At 36.9% G+C, this 20,568-nt stretch overlaps 1 long non-coding RNA gene across 6 annotated transcripts in view; it reads right to left on the bottom strand.

The window, feature by feature from the left end:
• Nucleotides 1-20,568, bottom strand: part of LOC144307046 (uncharacterized) — a 199,417-nt gene that overhangs the window by 26,339 nt on the left and 152,510 nt on the right. The window contains exons 5-6 of one of the 6 annotated variants that reach the window (XR_013374011.1): nt 20,409-20,456; nt 18,473-20,249 (exon numbers count right to left, since the gene is read on the bottom strand). The exons of 4 other annotated variants lie outside the window; for them this stretch is intronic. This is a non-coding gene — a long non-coding RNA (uncharacterized LOC144307046). Of the gene's footprint in view, nt 1-18,472; nt 20,250-20,408; nt 20,457-20,568 lie in introns of those variants that run through there. One more of the 6 variants, XR_013374009.1, reaches the window with a different exon arrangement.

The following is a 20,568-nucleotide window of genomic DNA, read 5'->3' as shown; positions in this document are numbered from 1 at the left end:
GGTCCATTGCATCGGATTCCAAAGTCTAACCTCTTTAAAGTTAGCATACAGAACTCACCACCCACTCACACTGCCATGCACTGCACTGCACAGAATTCCTGGTGGATGGTGGTGAGAGCCCTGGACCCACAGTCACCAGACCTAGTCCCAAGCCTCTGGCCTCCGTAAGTTGCCAGCAACCAATGGGCACGTCATCTACCTTTCCTCACATGTAAAATGGATTTTAATAATATTAGCTTTACCTTCCTTATCAGCACCTAATTCAGTAACACATGGAAAATGCTGGCACAGTTGCAAAGTACTATTTAAATGCATGGCATTATGTTATTTTGTAAGCATTCTGAAGTCACCTTTTTAGTACAGATATTATTTGGCTGGAAATGGATGGCAAGCTCCTCATGGTGGAAATTAGGCCTATTATTTTTGGTGCTACTTGCTCCCAGAATTCATCTACTGTTTGATGGAAAAGCCTGTCCCCATCTCACTCTGCTCACATTCCTGTATTTATTATATCTGATGAGTACATCCCCTCTCCCTTGGAGAGAGAAGGCAGAGAGAAACTGTACAAAGCCGCTGATTTCTGGGGGCTGCTAAGGAGTTCCAGAATTGAAGTGAGGTGCATATGGATATGTATGGGTTGAGGGAGGCATGGATGGAAGGAGGCAGAAGCCCTGGCAGACCTAACCTATGTAGCCTTGGCTTATGTCTCTTAAAATAAAACTATCACCAGACTTCCTTTCCATAAGATTATTTTAACCCTCTCTTTCTGTTAATCAATTTACTTGGCCAACTTTTCTAAGCTACATAATCATAACCACAGGGGAAGCTGTTATTTTCCCCTCTGATTTATTTATCTATTTCCCCCTTTACACATTCTGCATTGGTTAGGTTGTCATCTGCCTCTATAACTTGCCTATAGTGATCAGTTCACCAAATATCTGTGAAATCAACTCATTTCTTGGGGCACCTGAACACTTTTCTGGTCTTCTTCCTGGTTGTGCTCCAATTGGAAGCTAAAGGAACTACTACCTTGTGTTTTGTTGTTGTTATTGTTTTGTTTTTTAATTCCTTGGAGTAGAAATATCACCACTGTCTCATTCTCTAATTTTTTGCTTAAATATATTTCTAAATCTGTCTATCTTATTTAAGCAGACAATATTGGTCGTGTGATGATCTGTGAAGCCACTCTTATTGTGTAATTCATCAAACAGGTATTCAAAGAATAATAGTGAAGAAGAACCTTACCTAACACAACACAGGACACAGTTTCTGTCTCTCATGAGTGCTGACCTTACAGTTCTGCTTAGTGTCCTAAGACAACTATTACAAAGTACCCTAAATCGTATAGCTTAAAACAACAGAATTTTATCTCCTTACACTTCTGGAGATCAGAAGTCCAAAATCAAGATGTTGGCAGAGTCTTGGTCTCTCAGGGCTCTACGGGAGGATCTGTTCCATGCCCTTCTCTTAGCTTCTGGTATTGCCAGAAATCCTTGGCCTTCCTTAGTTTGCAGCTGCATAACTCCAATCTCCGCCTCTGTGGTCACAAGACTATCTCCCTGTGTCTTCCCGTCCTCTTATAAGGACACCAATCACACTGCATTAAGGGCCCAATCTCCTCTACTATGATCTCATTTTAACCTAACACATTACTTCTGCAATTACTTTATTTTCAAAAAAAAAAAAAAAAAGGTCATATTCTGAAGTTCTGGGAAGGACATGAATTTGGGGGGCCCATTATTCAACTCTGGACAGGTTCCCTATGAGGCAGCTGCCAAAAATCAACACCTGCCATTTCTCTGTTGCTTTAAGGGCAAGTGTGCAAAAAACTAAGTTAACTCTGTAGAGGCTTTGGTGTTAGGTTATGGTGGAAAGAACTGGATGATTAGGGCTGCTCTTTCTGACTGTACATCAGAACTCTCCCTTTGCATATTACACTCCTATCTAAGACCTCATCAGCCAGGCATGTATGTTGATATATATATAGTTCTTGGGCTCTATAACATGGGGTTTTATAATTACATTCACAATCTCTTACCCCTTACATATTATTCTAGAATCTATAAAGAAGTAAAAACCAATTTTTTGTTCTAAGTTTGATACCAGTTCTCTTCTAGTAGCAAAACCTGACCTGAACAGACATAAGGCCTCTTTATAATGTGAATATTTATAGGCTTCACTGAAAAAAGATTAAGTTTGGCTAAGGGGTACTGTCCAGACACTCCTTAACACTGGGAGTTTTATGTTATATACTGTTTAAGCACCCTGTTACTTTTTTAAATTCTGAACAAAAAATTCCTAAATATGAATTCCCAAATACATCTGGCTCCAAGGATTTTGGAAAAGAAAATAAAGGCCTATTCTTTCAATTAGGGTTAATCCTTTTCAAGAAGAAAAGCTGCCACCATTAGCTTTGAGTTCTTCTAGTTCAGTGGTTCTTAGACCTGCCTACACATTATAATCACCTGGGGAGCTCTTAAAAATCCTACTGCCTGGGCTACATCCTAGGCCAATTTAATCAGAATCACTGAGGGCAGGACCTAGGCATCCTCATTTCTGAAACTCCCCAGCCAATTCCAATGTCTACCCAAGTCTGAGAACTATTGTCTGGTCCTAACACAGCCATTCACAGTCCTTTCTGGTCAAACCAATCAAAAGTCCACTCCATCTGCCTCCCATGATCAGTTCCTGATAGCACTTACCTACCATGCGGCACAAGCAGTTACAAACAATACCTAGGAAAGGTAAAAAAACAAAAGAATCCACATTTTGTGAGTTAAATTGTATCCCCCCACCTAAAGATATGTCCAAACCCTGAGAACCTCAAGATGTGAACTTATCATTGCATATGTGGTTAAGATAAGGTCATACTAGAGTGTGTGTGTGTGTGTGTGTGTCTGTGTCTGTGTGTGGGTGTCTTTAATCCAAGAAGACTAGTGTCCTTATAAGAAGAGTAGAAGAGAGACACACAGAGAGGAGTATCATGTGCAGACCCAGACACACAGAAGGAGAAGACAGCCATGTGACAATGGACACAGATGCTAGAGTGATGCATCTACAAACCAAAGAACACTAACGATTTCTGGTAAACACCAGGAGTTAGGAAAATGCAAGGAAATATTCTACAGGTTTCAGCAGGAGTGAGGCCTTGACAACACCTTGATTTCAGACTTCTAGATTCCAGAACTATGAGAATAAATTTCTGTCGTTTTAAGCTACCCAATTTGTGGTACTTTGTTACGCAAACTAATACACTATGTGTGTGGGAATGAACCACCGCACCATGTGTAGAATGTCCCCTGGCTTCTCTAGATCCTTCATAAACAGGGATGTCAAAGCACTAAAACTAGAGGTGAACTGAAGGGGCCAACTAGTTCACCATGAGAAACATAAATAGTAGTAACTCATGTGTATGGAGGGCACACATTACCTATACTAGGTCATTTAATCCTAAACAACTCTGAGAAAAATCCTATTTTTATCCTTATTTTAGAAAAGAGAAAGCTGAGCTTCCTGAGATCAAGTAACTTGCCGGGTATTGGTCCCATAATAATAAGAAGGATTTGATTCCACTTGTGTGTAAGCCCAAAGCCCTTGCTCTCAATGTCAGCTTGGGGGGGACACTCTTGGTGAGCCCAGCGATGGCGCCGGGGTGACTGTCCTTAACAATCAGAGGGCCTACTTCCGCCCACGGAGCAGCAAGAATGAAGAGTCAGTGGCTCTGATGTGACAAACACAGGAGTTTGGCTTCCAGCTCTTGCAGCTGCCAGAGAGAATTAAACAAAGTGAATGGAAGCAAAGGAAAAGCAATAACAAAAACACAAGCAGCAGCAGCAGGAGGGAGGGCCCCCAATTACTACTGGTGGAAGTGTGAGGAAAATTAAAGTTGGTGATGGTTCAAGGTTATGTTGAAATTCCAAAGCAGTGGGCTTGCATAACCATGAAACATGGAAATTAAAGTATTACTGATGTTCACGCTGTTTATTTCAGGACTTCACTTTCCGCCTCACTTGTCTCAACGAGTCTCCATTCAGTCATGCGCTAACCACCACAGAGAAGGGAAAAAAAGACAAAGGTGTGTGTGTGTGTGTGTGTGTGTGTGTGTATCTTAAAATAGCGAATTAATCAGGAATAGGAAAAAACTACAAAAAGTATAATTTACTCTACTTTGTTTGCTTCTGGCTCTGCCCATTCATATTCTGTGAAATAAAGCACATTTGCTACCATTATTAGGTCCCTGCAACCTCAAAATATTTTTGAGGGTAAAGCTTTCTGAATTCACCTACAATAGCATTGATTCCTTCTGGGTCCTCATCAATAACCATCCCTAGGTTTATTTATCATTTCCTATGTCCCAGATGCAGACATACTTAATCCCCAGCATAGCCTTACCAAGAAACCGTGGTTATCCCCATTTTGGAGGAGACTGAACTTACAAAACTGGAATAACTGGCCCAGGTAACAAAGGTACCAAGAAGAAGCAAGATCTGAACCCAGGGCTGACTGTCTGAAATACTTTTTCTCCCACTGTACTTTCATTCTCTGGCTGATCCCTGTCCAACCTGCACTGTCAATGCCTTTCCTCCCCTTAGCAGTTAACTACCTTTCTATTAGTGCTATATATGTGTTGATATTTATGTTTCTCAGACTAAAGATTTTAAACTATAAAATCAGAAAAGGCAACCCAGGCTTACCCTCCAATATGTTTGATTACAATACTTTCTTCAGAGTGTTTGTGTTTAAGACCAACAATGGTTTCCCCATAACATTTTCAGAGAAGAGTGACTGCCTAAACTCTCAACTAAGGCTCCTGTTCAGTTTTCTTAACATAGTATTCACTTGCCACCTGCAGTTTGAAAATTAACAAATAAATATATACACATGCCAAAATTTGATTTCATTTCACTCCCTGAAACAAAAGTATGGGACAGAAATCATTGTTGCTTACCCTTCCCTCTCCAACACAGAGCACATCCATGGGAATGTGACAAGGAGTCAATATTTCTTATGTCTCATCCTTTCAGGATATGGATAAAGGACTAGAAGATCAAACCCAAGAAAAATTGCCCTTAAGCAATATGATCATGAGTAAAAAGTCAAGAATTTTGTAAAGATTCATAAAAATGAAAAAAGTAAGAAAATGAATTGGAAAATTTAATACATAAATTTTTGAATTCACTTTGAATTACCAATATTTCTGGAAAATTTGGCTTGTTATGATACTCTCTGATTGATTGTCAAAAATGATGATAGAAAAGAGTTCTGGGTCAGAGACAAGTTAAATGTTCAGCACATCCTGTTTCATATTCCTCATTCCTGGAAATATAGGAAACTATATTTTCCAACTGCTTGAAGATAGGTGAAGACATATGATGAATTCTAGCCAATAAATTGTGAATAGTGTGGTGAGAGTCACTTTCAGGATGAGGCTGTGCAGAGGAAATTCAATTTTCTACTTCCCTACCTCCATGATCAAGGAGGCCTCACATTGAGATGGTAGAGACATAGACTGGGCTGAAATGTTGAGCCATAAAAACCATCACCCTGGTGAGTCATTTGAACCTGTAGCCAATTTCATTGGGGTAAACATAATTCAACAGGAAAATGATTTTGGCCTGGTGTTTTCTTTGTGAAAGAAATTTTAATAATGAACTTAGTTTCTCTAATAAGGATAGACATATCTTGAAATTGAAATATCACTGATGTTCACAATGTGGATGTTAGTGTTCCATTGTCTACCTTTACTTCTACTTTATTTCACCAAGTTATAAGTCATGCATATTTATACGTGAAGTTTGTCCATTTTTTTCCTATTTTTTGGTCTTTTTGTGTCTTTTTAAATTTTATATTTATTCCTTTTTTCCACTTATTTTGAATTTGCATTTCCCCTCCAGCTTTCTAAGGTAGAAAAGGTCTTGAGAATTTCTTATAAGTCATGCATATTTATACGTGAAGTTTGTCCATTTTTTTCCTATTTTTTGGTCTTTTTGTGTCTTTTTAAATTTTATATTTATTCCTTTTTTCCACTTATTTTGAATTTGCATTTCCCCTCCAGCTTTCTAAGGTAGAAAAGGTCTTGAGAATTTCTTGCTCATTGATAATAGACCCTTCTGTTTTAAATACAAGCATTTAATGTTTCATGTGCACTTGAAAGTACATTCTCCAGTTGTTAGCTGTAGTGTTTTATGAATACTAATTGGGTCAAGTGGGTTGAGGGCATTGTTCATTGAAATCTTCTAAATCTTTAATATTTTTTCCTCAAGTTGTTCTATCCATTGCTTAGAGAAGAGTGTGAAAAACTTCAGCTACAGCTTTGTTTTGTTTGTTTTTTTTTTATTTCGAATTCTGTCAATTTTCATTTTAAGTATTTTGAAGTTCTGTTAGTAGGTACGTGTATCTGCCTTCCTGATACCTTGATTCTTTTACCATTATAAAATATACCTTCTATATCCCAAAATATATCTGTGAATCTCTTTATCTTGACATATTCTTTGTCCAATATTGATACAGACACTCTAGTCTTCTTACTTGCTTTCAACTTACTTGTGTCTTTATATTTAAAGTACAAATCTAATAGACAAAAATGTAGTTGGGTTCTGCTTTCTAAAAATTCAATCTGGCAATGACTTCCAATTGGAGTGCTTATAGCATCTACACTTAATATCAATTTTGAGATAGCAGGATTTAGGTCTATCATTTTATTATTGTTTTCTAGTTGTCCCCTCAATTTTTGTTCTTCGGTTCCTTCTTCCCTTCCTTCTTTTAGATTAACTGAATATTTTTAGAACTCAATTTTATCCATGGGATTTTAAGTAATTTATCCATGGGATTTTAAGTAATACCTCTTTGTATTAATTTTTACTGGTTAAGAAGTTACAATATATACCCTTGACTTTTAAGAATCTATTTAGTGTTAATATTGCATTAACTTTTAAGAATCTATTTAGTGTTAATATTGCATTACTTCCCATAAAGATAAGAAGTTGGCAATTATATATGGCCATTTACCTCTTTGTCTTTTTTTTTCCCTTTTTTAACCTCTTTGTCTTTTATGCTGAATTTGGCACATGTATCATATCTATATTTATTATAAAACTCCATAATAAATTATAATTTTACTTAAAAATTATTTGTAATTTTTTAATTAAGAGGAAAATATCTTATAAATTTGCCCTTATATTTATGATTCTAGCCAGGGTTCTTAATTCCTTCTTGAAGATCTGAGTTTCCATCTGACATTATTTTTCTTCAGCCTACAGAGTTTCCTTTAGCACTTTGTATAGTGTAGGTTTGCTGGTGACAAATTCTCCAACTTGCTTCTTAACTGAAAATGTTCTTGTTTTGAATTTATTCTTTTTTTCCAGCTTAATTGAAATATAATTCATTTTTGAAGAATATTTTCACTCAATATAAAATTCTGCATTGAGAGTTTTTTTTTTTTTTTTCTATTTAGACCTTAAAAATATCATTCCACTATTTTTCTGGCCTCCATTGTGACTAATGAAAAGTCACACATAGCTGTAATCAAATCATTGTTCTCTGGTACATAATGTCTTTTGCCTCTGTCTGCTTTCAAGATTTCTCTTTTATCTTCTTTTGAGAAGTTTGCTATGATGCACAGAGTTGATTTTCTTTATATTCATATATTTCTCATTTATAGAGCTTTTTGAAGCTAAAACTATTTTTTTCAATTTTATTAATTTATTTCAGCAATTGTTTCCTCACTTTTTAAAAAATCTACCTCTTCTTATGAGACTATAATTACTTATATGTTAGATCTTGTAAATTGTTCCACCAGTCCCTAAGACTTTGTTCATTCTTTCACAAATTGTTTTCCTCTGCTTTTTAGATTGGATCATTTTAATTCATCTATTTTCATGTTTACTGTCTTTTTTGTTCTATCATTTCCAATTCCCAAGCCCATCCAGTACTTCTTCTTTTCCAAATATTTTATTCTTCAATTCTAGAATTTATATTGATCTTTAAAATAGTTTGTATTTCTCTGTTAGGATTTCACATCTATGTTCACTGATCATGAAAATTGTTTTATTTTCCTTATTTCTTTACTTTTTGATCATAGTTATAATAGCTGCTTAAAAATTCTTGTCTGCTAAAAAAAAAAAAAATTCTTGCCTGCTAACTTCAAATTTGGTTGTTGTTTTGTTTTGTTTTCCAGGATATTGTGAATGTTCTGTTGTAGAAACTCTGGATTCTGTTATTTCCTTCAAGGAGTATTAATCATTTTGTGGCAGATAGTTAAACTGGTTAGAACTCAAACTACAAATTGTCTCCTCACTGTACTAAACAACAGTAGAATCTCAATTTCCTTGTCCTAGCATTTGCTATGCTGCATGGAAATCACCAAGTCTGATGATTCTCTACCTGACTTTCAGTCCTGTAGATCTTAGATTGGGGCTTGCCATCAGGCTAAGATTCCTTAAACATTAGGGAATCACCCAGTGTTGTTTCTTCTAAATGTTGACTTCTCTCCAGTATTTCCCTGGTTTGGTCATATTCAAAGGCCTTCAGATATTTGCTACTTATATTTTGTCCAGTGCTTACAAGAATTTCCTGCTATTGGGTTAGTCCAATAGGAGCTATTTGGGTATTATGAGAAGTAAAACCTGCCATCAGTGAGGGATAAGCTTTGCGTGGTTACCCATTGGTATTAGGAAGTGATTTGTAAAGCAGTATGATTTACACTATTGTGATTAATACAAGGTACCAACTGTGTAGTATTTTTGTTTTGATTTTAAAATACTCAAGTTTAGTTTATTTTGGAAGCAGACTTCTTGAGTTTTTATATTTAAAGTGCTTAAAAATATAATGTCATTTTTATTGGCTTCCATACATTTTCTGTGGGACATTGATCTTGGAAAATAAAATATGTCAGTTGGATTACTTTTCAGAAAAGAAACCCCTGCAAGGTGTGAAAGATTATTTTATGCATAACTGATTTTCCTAATATTAGTATCATACCTTCCTGCACATTAAGATCCCCTTGAGACATCCTAAATTTTTTCCTCACAATTTAAATTTTTTAGACATTTTGTATTTCCCATTTTAGATGATACTTAAAACTTTTGATCAAATCAGTTTATTCTTTAAGTATTTTGTTTCATTATAGAATGGTGCCTGGCTGCTTTTCCTTTCTATAATCTATGTATACTCCTCCCAATCAGAGGATCCTCAACTGATAAAGCTGATTTTATTTCAAACAATCCAATAGAATTAGAATAGTAATGAGATAGCTTTGCTTTGAACTTTTGATTATTTAACATTCACTGATAAATTATTAAGTCCCTACTATTTACAAATCCAATATTTTACTCCTACCTTTGATAAGCAATGGTAGGGCTACCTGTGGTTCACATATTCAACCTGTTAGTAGATAACACAAACAGTGTCTAGAAAATTATATAACATTATCCAACTTTACACATTGGGATCATTTATTTTGACTTATAAAAAACGCTCTAGACAAATGGGTATTAGGGTGATTGCCCAGATTCTTACAGATTCAGAATCTCAATTCTCCATTCTTAAATATCTTCCTGGCATTTGAGAAAAACTGAGAAGCTTTGCTGCCATTTATCTCTTATCTCTTCCTCTATTCTTTCATTTACTCTGTATCTTTTTGGTTTCTCAGCTCTGTGGTCCCACCTCCCTCTCCTCCCCTTTCCAGTTCTGCTCCCCAGGGCTTCCTACTGCAATGGCATAGGTCATTACAGGTTTTTTGTTGTTGTTGTTTTGCTTTTTTTTGTTTTTTTCTAGGAGAAGAGTAGGAAAGAAAAGAAATCTATTTGCCTTCAGGGTGTGGGATCAGTGAGAAAATTTTTTTCACACCACCTAGATTAATTATTCTACTGGCATTATACAAGAGAGTGCACTCTTCTCATATTCTCACCTAGTACATGTTCAAACCTGATAGAAGAAAGGAGAAGGAGGAAAAGAAGACAAAAATATTGTGACACATACACCAGGTATTGCAGTAGATCCAGCAGATCAACCTGGAGGAAAACAGCCTAGTGGGAAGTCAGGCATATACACAGGGAATTTTAACATAATTTGGAACAGATCAGAGCAGCATGATTTACAACATAATCAAGTATCCGGAAAGGAGTGCTAACTCTGCTACTTTGCCTGGAGGGTTTCAGGCAAGTTTTGAATACAAGGATGTGCCATTTGAACTGAGTCACACCTCTATCACTTAGTATTAGCACATCTTTCTGTCAGCAGCATCCTTTTCGTTAGTCTTCCTTTGCATGAGTGCCAATTATTCTCCAGGTGGTAGCCTAAGTGTTACCCCGTCACAGGAATCTTCATGACTTTCTAGAGTTAATCAATCACCTTCTTTATGACTTCTATGCACTTGGTCACTTTTTGTATGCATTTATTTATTGCCTGTTTCCCCAACTGGAATGTAAGCTCCATGAGGTCAGAGATCTGAGGCTTATTCACTTTTAAATTCCTGGTGCCTCACCTCATGTCTAGAACATAGTAGATGCTGAATAAACGTTTACAGACCAAATGGATTATAATATAGTTACTTGTTTGTATGTCTATCATCTTCACTGGATTATAGTCCTCTGAGGAAAATACCCTTATGCTCATTTTCCACTTGTTTTTTTTTTGTTCACAATTACCCCCATTCTCTTACATATGTAGGTGCACAACTTTCTTTTTGCATTACTATTTATTAAATTCACAAATTGTTACTTATTCTTCCTTTATCTACTGTTTTTATTGGAAGAAAGGTAGACATTTTAGGCTGAAAACAATTTTTTTAACTTATCCAAAAGTTTAAGGAAAAAGTAAGTTGTGCTGCTCCAACTTGCACAAAAATAATTTTGCCACCTCTGTCTCACAGGAAGAAAAACAAAGAAAACTTTTGAGGCCACTTTCTGCATTTGACGGGGGGATAAAATAGTGGCACGATGAACTATTCAAGAATGTGACTACTAAATAGAACCCTGTTGAAAAATGTTTGGATTTTTATCCTTGGACATATCTTGGGAGGTTAGCAGTTTACAAGGTGACCAGAGATGGCATTTCCTCCCTGCCAATGTTTGGTACGTTCCCCTTGCCTCAAATGTGGCAAACATCTCACATCCGGCCCTTCATCTCCCAATTTTAAGATAACTTCATGAGGCTCTTTAAGTGGCAAGTCTACCAGCATGAAGATGAATCAGAGCCAATGAAAGTATACATTTTTAAGATTAAGCACTTTCCAGTTAAAAGAGAAGAAAACATCCTATACTTGATCACAATAAAATATTTTTTTTCTTTTTAGTTTTATGCCTTAATACAACATTTTAATGTCTAGTACCCATTTCCTATCAAAATAATCTTGGAGCCCTTTAACAATGTTAAGGAAACTGCTGTAAAGTTCGATTGAACAATCATTAAACATTTGGCCACAACCTATGCCGGGAGTCAATGTTCAAAGAGAACAAATATTGAGTACCTACTTTGTGCACTGCCTGAATCAAATATTTTGTAACACTGGCTCTCTCATTGCATGCAGTCAAGGAGGAGGTGCTGATCTCAAAGCAAGTGATTGCAATTCTGTGTGAGGAGCCCCAGAATAGGACCTATGTGCGGTGCCACAATGGAAGGGACACCTACCCATGCATGCTCAGGAAGAGCTTTCTACAGCTGTAGATCACATGCTAGAAAAGATATCCTGATCCTCATGGAAAGCCCAATTGTGTGAGCAGAAGAATAAGAAGTAGTGTTTCAGACTCCAACCAAGAAACATAGTTTACTTATTTAGGATGGAATTTTATTTACACGTCAAGATCTATCCAGGCTGGATTAGGGCCATGTGAGAAAGAAAGAAAAAAAAAAGTCCCAACCACTACAACACTGGCAAAAAAATGCATTTTCACAGGTTAGAATAAAGCAAAACATTTTTCATTCTTGCCTCAAATTTTTGGCACCACCAGGGTACAATTTTTCTCAAGTAAAAGGGAAGAGCAAATGGCAATGAGCAAGTAGAGTGATCATAAACATCGGAAAGGGATGAATGTTGCCCATTGCTGCTCAGAGGCCTGATTTTTTTGAGGAGTCCGTAGCAGGATTTCTTTCTTGCTTGCTTTGTGTGTCTGTTTCTTTCCTCCCTTTTTATGGAAAGGCATATTTTCCTATCCATTAAGATTTATAGTTTTCTGCCAACTACTTCACTGGAACAAGTTTTCCCTTTAATTTAACAATGCACGTATTAGACTGTAATGTGCCCATAAAAACTTCTTCTCAGAGACTGCTTACAAATGCATTTCTTTAAGACTGAAGATGAATAGAAATATAATATATGCAATTTGGAACCAAGTTGCCACCACTTATTTATTAGGCAAGTATGTTGGTGCCACCATCGTCTCACCAGAAGGTCAAATTCAATGAATTAAACATCTCCAGGTTCTGACAACCACATAATCGAAGGGTTTTCAAGAAAAAATAGGACTGTCACTGATTTTTCTGGCTCATTTGATCTTCTGTATGGCTTACCCGTTAGCTGGGCTCCAAGAAGTATTCATCTTCATTTCCCCATTAGTGCCAGACCCATGGACTTTGTGGCATTTGCCATAGCACATTAAAAAATGAAGGCTTAAAAAGGGATTTACAAAGAGAGAAAATTTCTTAATCATGCTTTCATAACTTTTGGTGAACAGTTGGTTTAAATTTCCAAATAACTCTTTTCAAAAGGATAGTATCAAAACACATGCAAAAAATAAAAGTCTAAATAAAGCACAATAAATTATTTCACTGCTAAGGTATTAGATTTCAAAGAGAGAAGAGAGTACACATAAGGATATTAGAGTGGACTATATTGGATCTTTGGGAATTGCTGTCAGATATTGATGAAAACAGAGAGACTGTAGGAGATCAGATAAAAGAGAGAAATGATTACATTTGGAAGAACAATGTGAAATACGTGGCCAACAGAGATTTCAAATGTAAGCTAATAGCAATCCACGAAAGAACAAAGTTGGAGCAAATCCCACATCTTTAACCACATTTACAATCATTCAGCATCTGTAAAAATTTTTACATAGCATTTTCCTCATTTCAAAATTTGCAAAATACATATTTAATAGGTTTAGCATGTCAGCCAGTAATTTCGTCCACAGGCATTGAAAAGGACTTGTGTTTTCAAAAAAATAAATGAGTTGGGTTTTGGTGCTGCCCTTTGGGCTGTGCCCCAGCCAGCTGCAATCACGGCTGATTTCCAGCCCCAAGACACTGTAAACAACGTGTTCTGTACATTTCGGCATCCATGCGGGCGAGCAAACCCATCATCTTAACCTTTCATCTTCTTTCTCCCAAGCCTCACACTCCCTCCACCTGGAACAGAGTGAGTCCATTTTTACATTGCTCACTGTCCTCTTTACCTTATCCAAAATCTCAGAAGAGAAAGAGGTGTAGGAGAGATTTTGCCAAAACATGTTTTCCTACCTGATCAGAATATTAACCATTACATTTCAAGATGATCAAGGATTACTCAAACTGAAACAAAATTTGAGAAACAAATCATTTAAAAGCCAGCTGGGATAGTAACTGGGAAGTTGAGCCCAGTCAGCCAGTCCCCCCACAGGCAGTACACCTGGTATCCGGGGCCCCCTTTGAGATGATTGCACCGTGTTAAGATAACCTTAACAAGTAGCCACACAAGTAGCCGTCTGCTTCATTTCAGTTGCATAGATGTTACTTCATTACATAATGCAAGCTTTTCAAATTGCCCCCACTAGCACTCTGTTCTTTTTTCCTATCTCTAGGTTGTCTGTATTTGCATCAAGTGGACAATTAAAAGAAAAATAAATATAGTAGATGTCAAAGACATGCTAGAAAGGCATGCTGAACCGATTAATTAATGGCATAGATCCTACACTTCATATATCTTAACATCTATTACAGTAGAGATTTGCTTCAGGATAGAACATGAGCATCTCATACCAGTGGCCATTTGTTTTGGCATTAGGATTTTTTTCTATCTTTGTGGGCAGCAATAAAGAAATACAGAAAGAAATTTGTAGGTGGAAACTCCCAGCCCTATCCACATTTAACTCTCAATTATAAACCCTTAAACTGATTTGGTATCAAAACTTTGTTTGCTGTTGTACAAACACAGTTCAGAAAGCTTTTCCACTCAGCTGATTTCATCTGCCATCTGTAATAACTCCCCATTTACCCCATATTTATGTGATTCTATATTCCAGAGGTTCATAAGAGAATACTGCACCTTGCAGTTGAATTACATGAAGAATCATACACGTATGATAATAAGGAGAGTTTTCTTAGTGGAGATGGTTTAGTTAAGGGGCTTGTTTTCCTAATTTGCTCTCTCAGATATAAAGTCCTCTTAATTTCACTGGAAATAGAAAACATAGCTAACAGTAGTACTGCATTATTAGAGAATTTACAACAGTACTTTCCAACAATATCCCTGAGACAGATTTTTGAATTTGTTTCAATCTTGATTACGGTCTACACAATGAACAAAACATATTTCTACACAATGGCAAATCCTAATTGAAAATAATATTGTTTTAGTTTTTTTAAAAAATATTTTTCAAATAAAGCCATCCACTTGGTATTTTGAAGGGAAAAAAGTGGATACCAAAGAGAATTAGTGTCTTCCTCAAAACAAGTTACATTTTTGTCTGAGATGTATTAGGTGGCATGATGGAAAAGATAGGGTCAAAATAACCTTTTAGTTAAAATGGCTTGCAATTCCATAATGGATTGATGTCACAGCCCTTTGGGTGGTTTCCCTCCTGGGGTGTCTCATCACATTCCAGTTTCTAGGACTATAACATTCTGAGTAAGTGAAAGGGCCCTGGGTTGAGACAGCCTGGACCTGCATCCTCAATCAATCCCTCACCAACTGTGACATTTGCAAGTTACTCAACCAGAACTAAGCCTCGGTCTCCTTATCTATAAAATAGTGGCAATGTTTCTCCCATCATAAAATTGTTGTGAAATTGAGACAATCTGTATAAAGTGTTTTCTCACTGCCAAGGATATGGTAATTGCACTTTATTTCATATTAAATTGGCAAAATTTTTATAATAAGAGGGTGATTTTCTGCTGCTTTTAGCAATCTGGCTATGAAAAACTATAAGCCTTGTAAAATGTGGAAACTCCTTTGTCCTTCCCCTCAGGACAAGACCCTCAGCCTTTTAACATATGGTTACGGCTCATGACCTCTTCCTACACCCAGTCTATATGTTATTACTACTTTCTTTCTTCTTATACCCACACCCCTCACCAGTAGGAGTGCTCCATACCTTTGTAAGCAAGACTTTCTCCCAATGTTTTACTTCATTTTCACTCTACTCTAATGATCACTCCTCAAATCCAAGCATATGTACCAGGGAACTATTTTTGTTGTAAATCAAATTCCAAAGAAAAACAAGATCAGTAGATTTCTTTTCACTTAATATATTATCGAACAATATAAAACATAAGTCTAACCAAATACGTGACTTCAATCTGTAAAGAAATGTCCGTAGACTGACCTGCAAATTTGGTCTCATATCACTGACTCCTCTAAGAAAAAGAAACAAAATAAGGACAGAGTTTACCTGATTACCTTTGATGAACCTCCCTCATGTGATAATAATATATTCCACTGTAAGATGTTTTTCAAATGGATGTTTTTAGTTGGTTTCTTATTAAATTATCTGGCTTTACTCAGTTTAAAAGTGTGCTAGGTGAAAATATTCAGCTTTCAGAAGGTCAGAGATATCAGTTATGCTGTATAAATAGTAACCCCAAACTTAGGGATTTAAAGGAGTGACCATTTCATATACTCAGTATTCTATGGGTCAGCTCTGTGGGCTGGGCTCAGCTGGGAAATTCTTCTGCTTATGTTAGCTGCTGTCATCAGTGGCTAACCTGAGCTTTATGGGCTAAATCAGCCTCACTGCCTTCTCTGGAGATTGGTGGTCACTCTCAACTGGGCCATGTTCTCCAACTGGATAGTCTGAGTTGGTGGCTAGCTTCCAAGACTGCAAGAACAGAAGCCGCAAGATCTCTTGAGATAGGTTCACATGCCATCACTTCTGCTTCATTCTGTTGGTCAAGGAAAGTCATGTGGCCAAGACCAGAGTCACCCACACACACAGAGGAATTATAGCAGCCATGCTACAAATAATGTACCATACTGCATAAACCTTTATAAGAACAAATCAAGCTATGTTTGATTTCTATTCATTGTTCTCATTTATTTAGCTGACTTTAAAAAAAAAAAACTATTTACTGTATGCCAGGTGCTGGTGATACAAAAGGATATATATATATATATATATATATATATATATATATATATAATCTTGCTGTAATGGATTTCATTTCTGCTAGATAAGAAAGAAAGTTAGCAGACTTCCTGGATGGTGAGTGGCTTAGTAACCATGTGATGTGGTTAGCTGTATTCAGCTGAACTGCTGAACCTGGCCAGGCGTTCCAAAGATGTGTGCCATTCAGCACAAAATGGGCTGAACAGGGAAATTTACATGTGTTGTTTATAAACCAACCTCATTACAACAAAATAATGGAATCAAGCAAGTCATGAAATATTTTTTGCTGAGACTGAGTCAATTACATTGTCATCATACTTCATTGACTGTACAGATTTTTGATCCCCATTTAAGGCAGATTAGGGTAGTGGTTAAGAACTTAGCTATGCAAAAATAATAACAGTGATGATAATAATAATAATAATAATAATTAATAATAATAATCCTCCCTATAAAATAGAGGCTACACTGTGACCTACCTCATACAGTTAACTTGTAGAATAGAGAAAATAAGATTGAAAATGTAAAAATCTGTATCTTCATATGTAATAGTATTATTTTATAATTAATAAAGGTAAAGGACCTTCCTTCAGAAATGGCTGAATCAAGACTCATAATAGTTTCTCCCCTTTACCCTCTGCTCATCAAGAGTCTAGAAAAACCAAATAAAAATTAATAGAAGGTTGCGGATGTAGTATACTGTTTTGAATTAGGAATCAACTTTCTCTTCTTAAAATACTTTCTTTACTAGGAAAAAAAATGTGTGTGTGTGTGTGTGTGTGTGTGTGTATTTAGTACTGATAGTAACAAATGACTCCTGATATTCTTTCTTTCTGATAGAAATTCTGCTTCCTTGTAATGGATGTTTTTTGTTTGTTTGTTTGATTTTAATCCTTAACTTTCCAAGAGGTATTGAGCATAGTGTTATAGGAAAAGAGAACACCTATTTGATCTACTCCAAATTCACCCCAGGGCAAAACTCTGCCAATCCAGAGATAGGCATCAAAATTTATGATGTAAGAAGGAAGGTCATAGTGCATTGTTTTCAGGAAATATATGACAGAAGTCTTGTAGTTAGGGCTAAATTCCCAGTTTAAGAAATGAGTTTTCATCTATTCAAAAGCTGCGATGCAGTACCAATTAAATAGTACAACATCTCTCTTCACTTAAGGACCCTACCAACCAATGCCAGAAAAGTCTTGCAGCCAACAATGCCTGACTCTAGGTTGTGATTGTTGGACTTTGGTTAGTTATGTCATCACTTGAGCATTATTTAAATATGTTTCTCCTTTTAATTCAATTTCCTGTTTTGTTTTCTCAAAACCATAAATTGTCTTTTAAGAAATTTTACAAAATGCATATTGTTCTCCCGTGAGACCTGTGCTGTTCCTCAACTGGGCATTTCTTGCCAAATGACATTTTTTTTTTGAAAAGTTTTCCCTTTATTGGTTTTGCATAATGATTGCAACAATTCTCGTGTAATGAAAAAAGAATGAAGAATGCATGTCCTATTCCAGCACATAGCCACAATGTTAATGTTAAAACAAAGCAAAGCAAAACAAAACAAAACAAAAACCCACCCTAAAAGTGGTCTTGGACACCCAGTTGTCCTCATCTCAGCTCCCATTTTTGGATTCAAGATGTTTTCTATCTTTTTTTCCCCTCTTGTTCAAAATAAACTATTTATGCTCAAGAGAATCTGCCATGTAGGACAACTGTGGTAATGTTCTTGCGGTCTGCATTGGATCCTGGCTCCAGTACCAACCAGTGTAGAATTCACGGAGGATATAACTTAACTTCTCTGAATCCATATTGTCCCGTTTGAAAACTAGGAATAATGGAGCTTACTTCACTGGAGTGTTTTGAAGATCAAAGACAAGGCATGTGAGAATGTCTCACACAGTGTGAACGGAAGCTAAATATAAGTCTGGTATCTGTTATAGGGATGAAACCACCATTTTCTGCCCTCAAGGCACGGAAAGTGAATATAGTATGGGACATGGGCACTGGAGATGGGCAGCAATGAACATCCACCACTCTGGGGAAATACACTGCCATAGAGATGACCAGATCCCACCCTGCCAGATGCCAGGAAAAGATAATGTATATGCATAAAACTGGGTCTTAATTCATTTTTATATCTACAGCAACACACAATAGGCACTAATTACTGTCAGTTGAATTCTTTATTGTCCACACCTGTATTATAGTGCACAGCTATTTATAACAGGAATCCCTAAGCTATGGCTTGAGGACCAAATCTAAATCTGGCCCTCTGCCTATTTCTGTAAATAAAGTTTTATTGGGACAGAACCATGCCCATTTGTTTGAGCATTGTTTATGCTGCTTTTATGCCACAATGGAGAGGTAAGCATTGCTACAGAGACGCATTATGGCCCGCAGAGCCAAAAATAGTTACTATCTTGCCCTGGTCCCAAACAGAAATTTTACCAAATTTTGGCCTATGGAATTGAGTTACCTATTCACTCCTGCCTGAATAGAGGGTCTCTCGATAAACTCCCAAATTCAGGTGCCTTGTGCTTCTCTGAGGATTATGCTTAAATGTAATTGCCTCATTTTTCCATGGAAATTATTGGCTTACTGCTTTTTTAAAGGAGAACCTGATTTTATTAAAAACAAAGAAAAAAGAGTGCCTAGAATGTGCAGAGACACTTTCCAAGGAACAGTAAGCACCATGAAAAGATGGATGGACAATACCATAAGGCAGCGGGTGGACTGGGGACCCTGGTATCAGCCTCTCTGTGCTGACAATCAGTGTAATGACAGCACTGGGATCACCACAAGATAATAAATATCACTGACTTCACTTTCATTCCCAGCCTTTCCCTGGGTCTGTGAGTCCACTCTGCAATGTCACCACATAAAGACATGGACAACAATGTGACAAAAGAGAGAGATCCATGGAAATCTGACATGTACATTAGAGCCCTGGTTCCACTATTCATTCTACACCAGGGCTGACACCCCCACTTTGACAGAATATTGTGTACTGTGCCCCTAATTCTCCAGGGTCACATTCTAGATGCTGGAACACATGCAGCTGTGGTTTGTTGACCTTAAGGAGGAGCTAAAGCAATCAGTAATTGACTTGGGGTCCTCTCTTCTCTATCTGGCAGCTACCTTATACTGTACTTACTGTACATAAGAAGCCAAGTTGGCATGCCTTTTTGACCATCTCTGCAAAATCCATTTGGATCCGTTTCATCTACTACCATCAACCTGGGAAAGCAAAGGAAAAATCAGTCCTAGGAGTGTGAAAACCACTGCACTTAAAACTATATCCTTTGCTTATTTATTTCAAGTAGAAGGCCACACAGACACAGAAAAGCAGCAGCCTCATGAAATGAGACTGAAGGTCCATTCTGGTTACAGGGTCCTCCGTGATGTTCAATCCTAGAGGCAATACTCTTCAATCCTGAAGATTTTCCAAACCTTCCATGCCCAGGAGAGTTTCTCATGTTGAAAGACTGCAGGATGGGACCCCATAACAATCCCCAGAAAGTTCAGGCTGAAATTACATTCAGGCCAAGTCTGTATGGTGCACTCCTCTGTAATTGTTGGGTCTCTTCCAGAAGGCTCTCAACACATGGGACTCCGATGAAGTTCAGCATGTGGAAAGGGCTGAAGCCTGAAGCCTGTGTGTTTGTAATGGAAACATAGCAGTGACCCTGTGATCCACGTCTGTATCTGTGCCGCCATAAAATGTGTTTCTCTAAACAGAGCAGAAGTGCCCGTGATGGGTGGGGGAGGAGGGGGGTTCTGTTAAAGGTTCCCTCAGGTAGGGAGGTAGGAGGGCCTCTTAATAAGAAAACCATGCAGTTAAGGAAGGCTTTATAGTTTGCAAATGTACTTTCACGTTTAAGGTTCTCAGGACGAGACTCTGAAGTGAGTAAGGCAAACATTCTTTTCTTCCTTTTATATACGGAGCAACTGAAACAGAGAAGTCAAAAGTCTTTCTCAAGATTCGTTAGAAACTCAGCCAGAATAAGAGCTAATGACCTTTGATACGTAGTCCAGTATTTTTTTCTAATGAATTATTCTCTGATATTTGTTTCTGACTAAACTAGCATGGATATTCAAAGACAATACCTGTCTTTAGATGAATCTGATGCAAACCCTTTCAAAGTGTTGACCAACCTGAGAATAAGGGTGAGAAAAACATAGAAAATGATTGATAATCTCAATGATTATAATAATAAATGCCTTGAGAATATACAGTTTCTTTAATGGAATATTTTCTAGTATAACC

Source organism: Canis aureus, chromosome 38 (genome assembly GCF_053574225.1).
Source record: "Canis aureus isolate CA01 chromosome 38, VMU_Caureus_v.1.0, whole genome shotgun sequence".
NCBI lineage: Eukaryota > Metazoa > Chordata > Mammalia > Carnivora > Canidae > Canis > Canis aureus.
The sequence above is the reverse complement of the archived record's forward strand: the minus strand, read 5'-3'. Positions and strand labels throughout refer to the sequence as shown.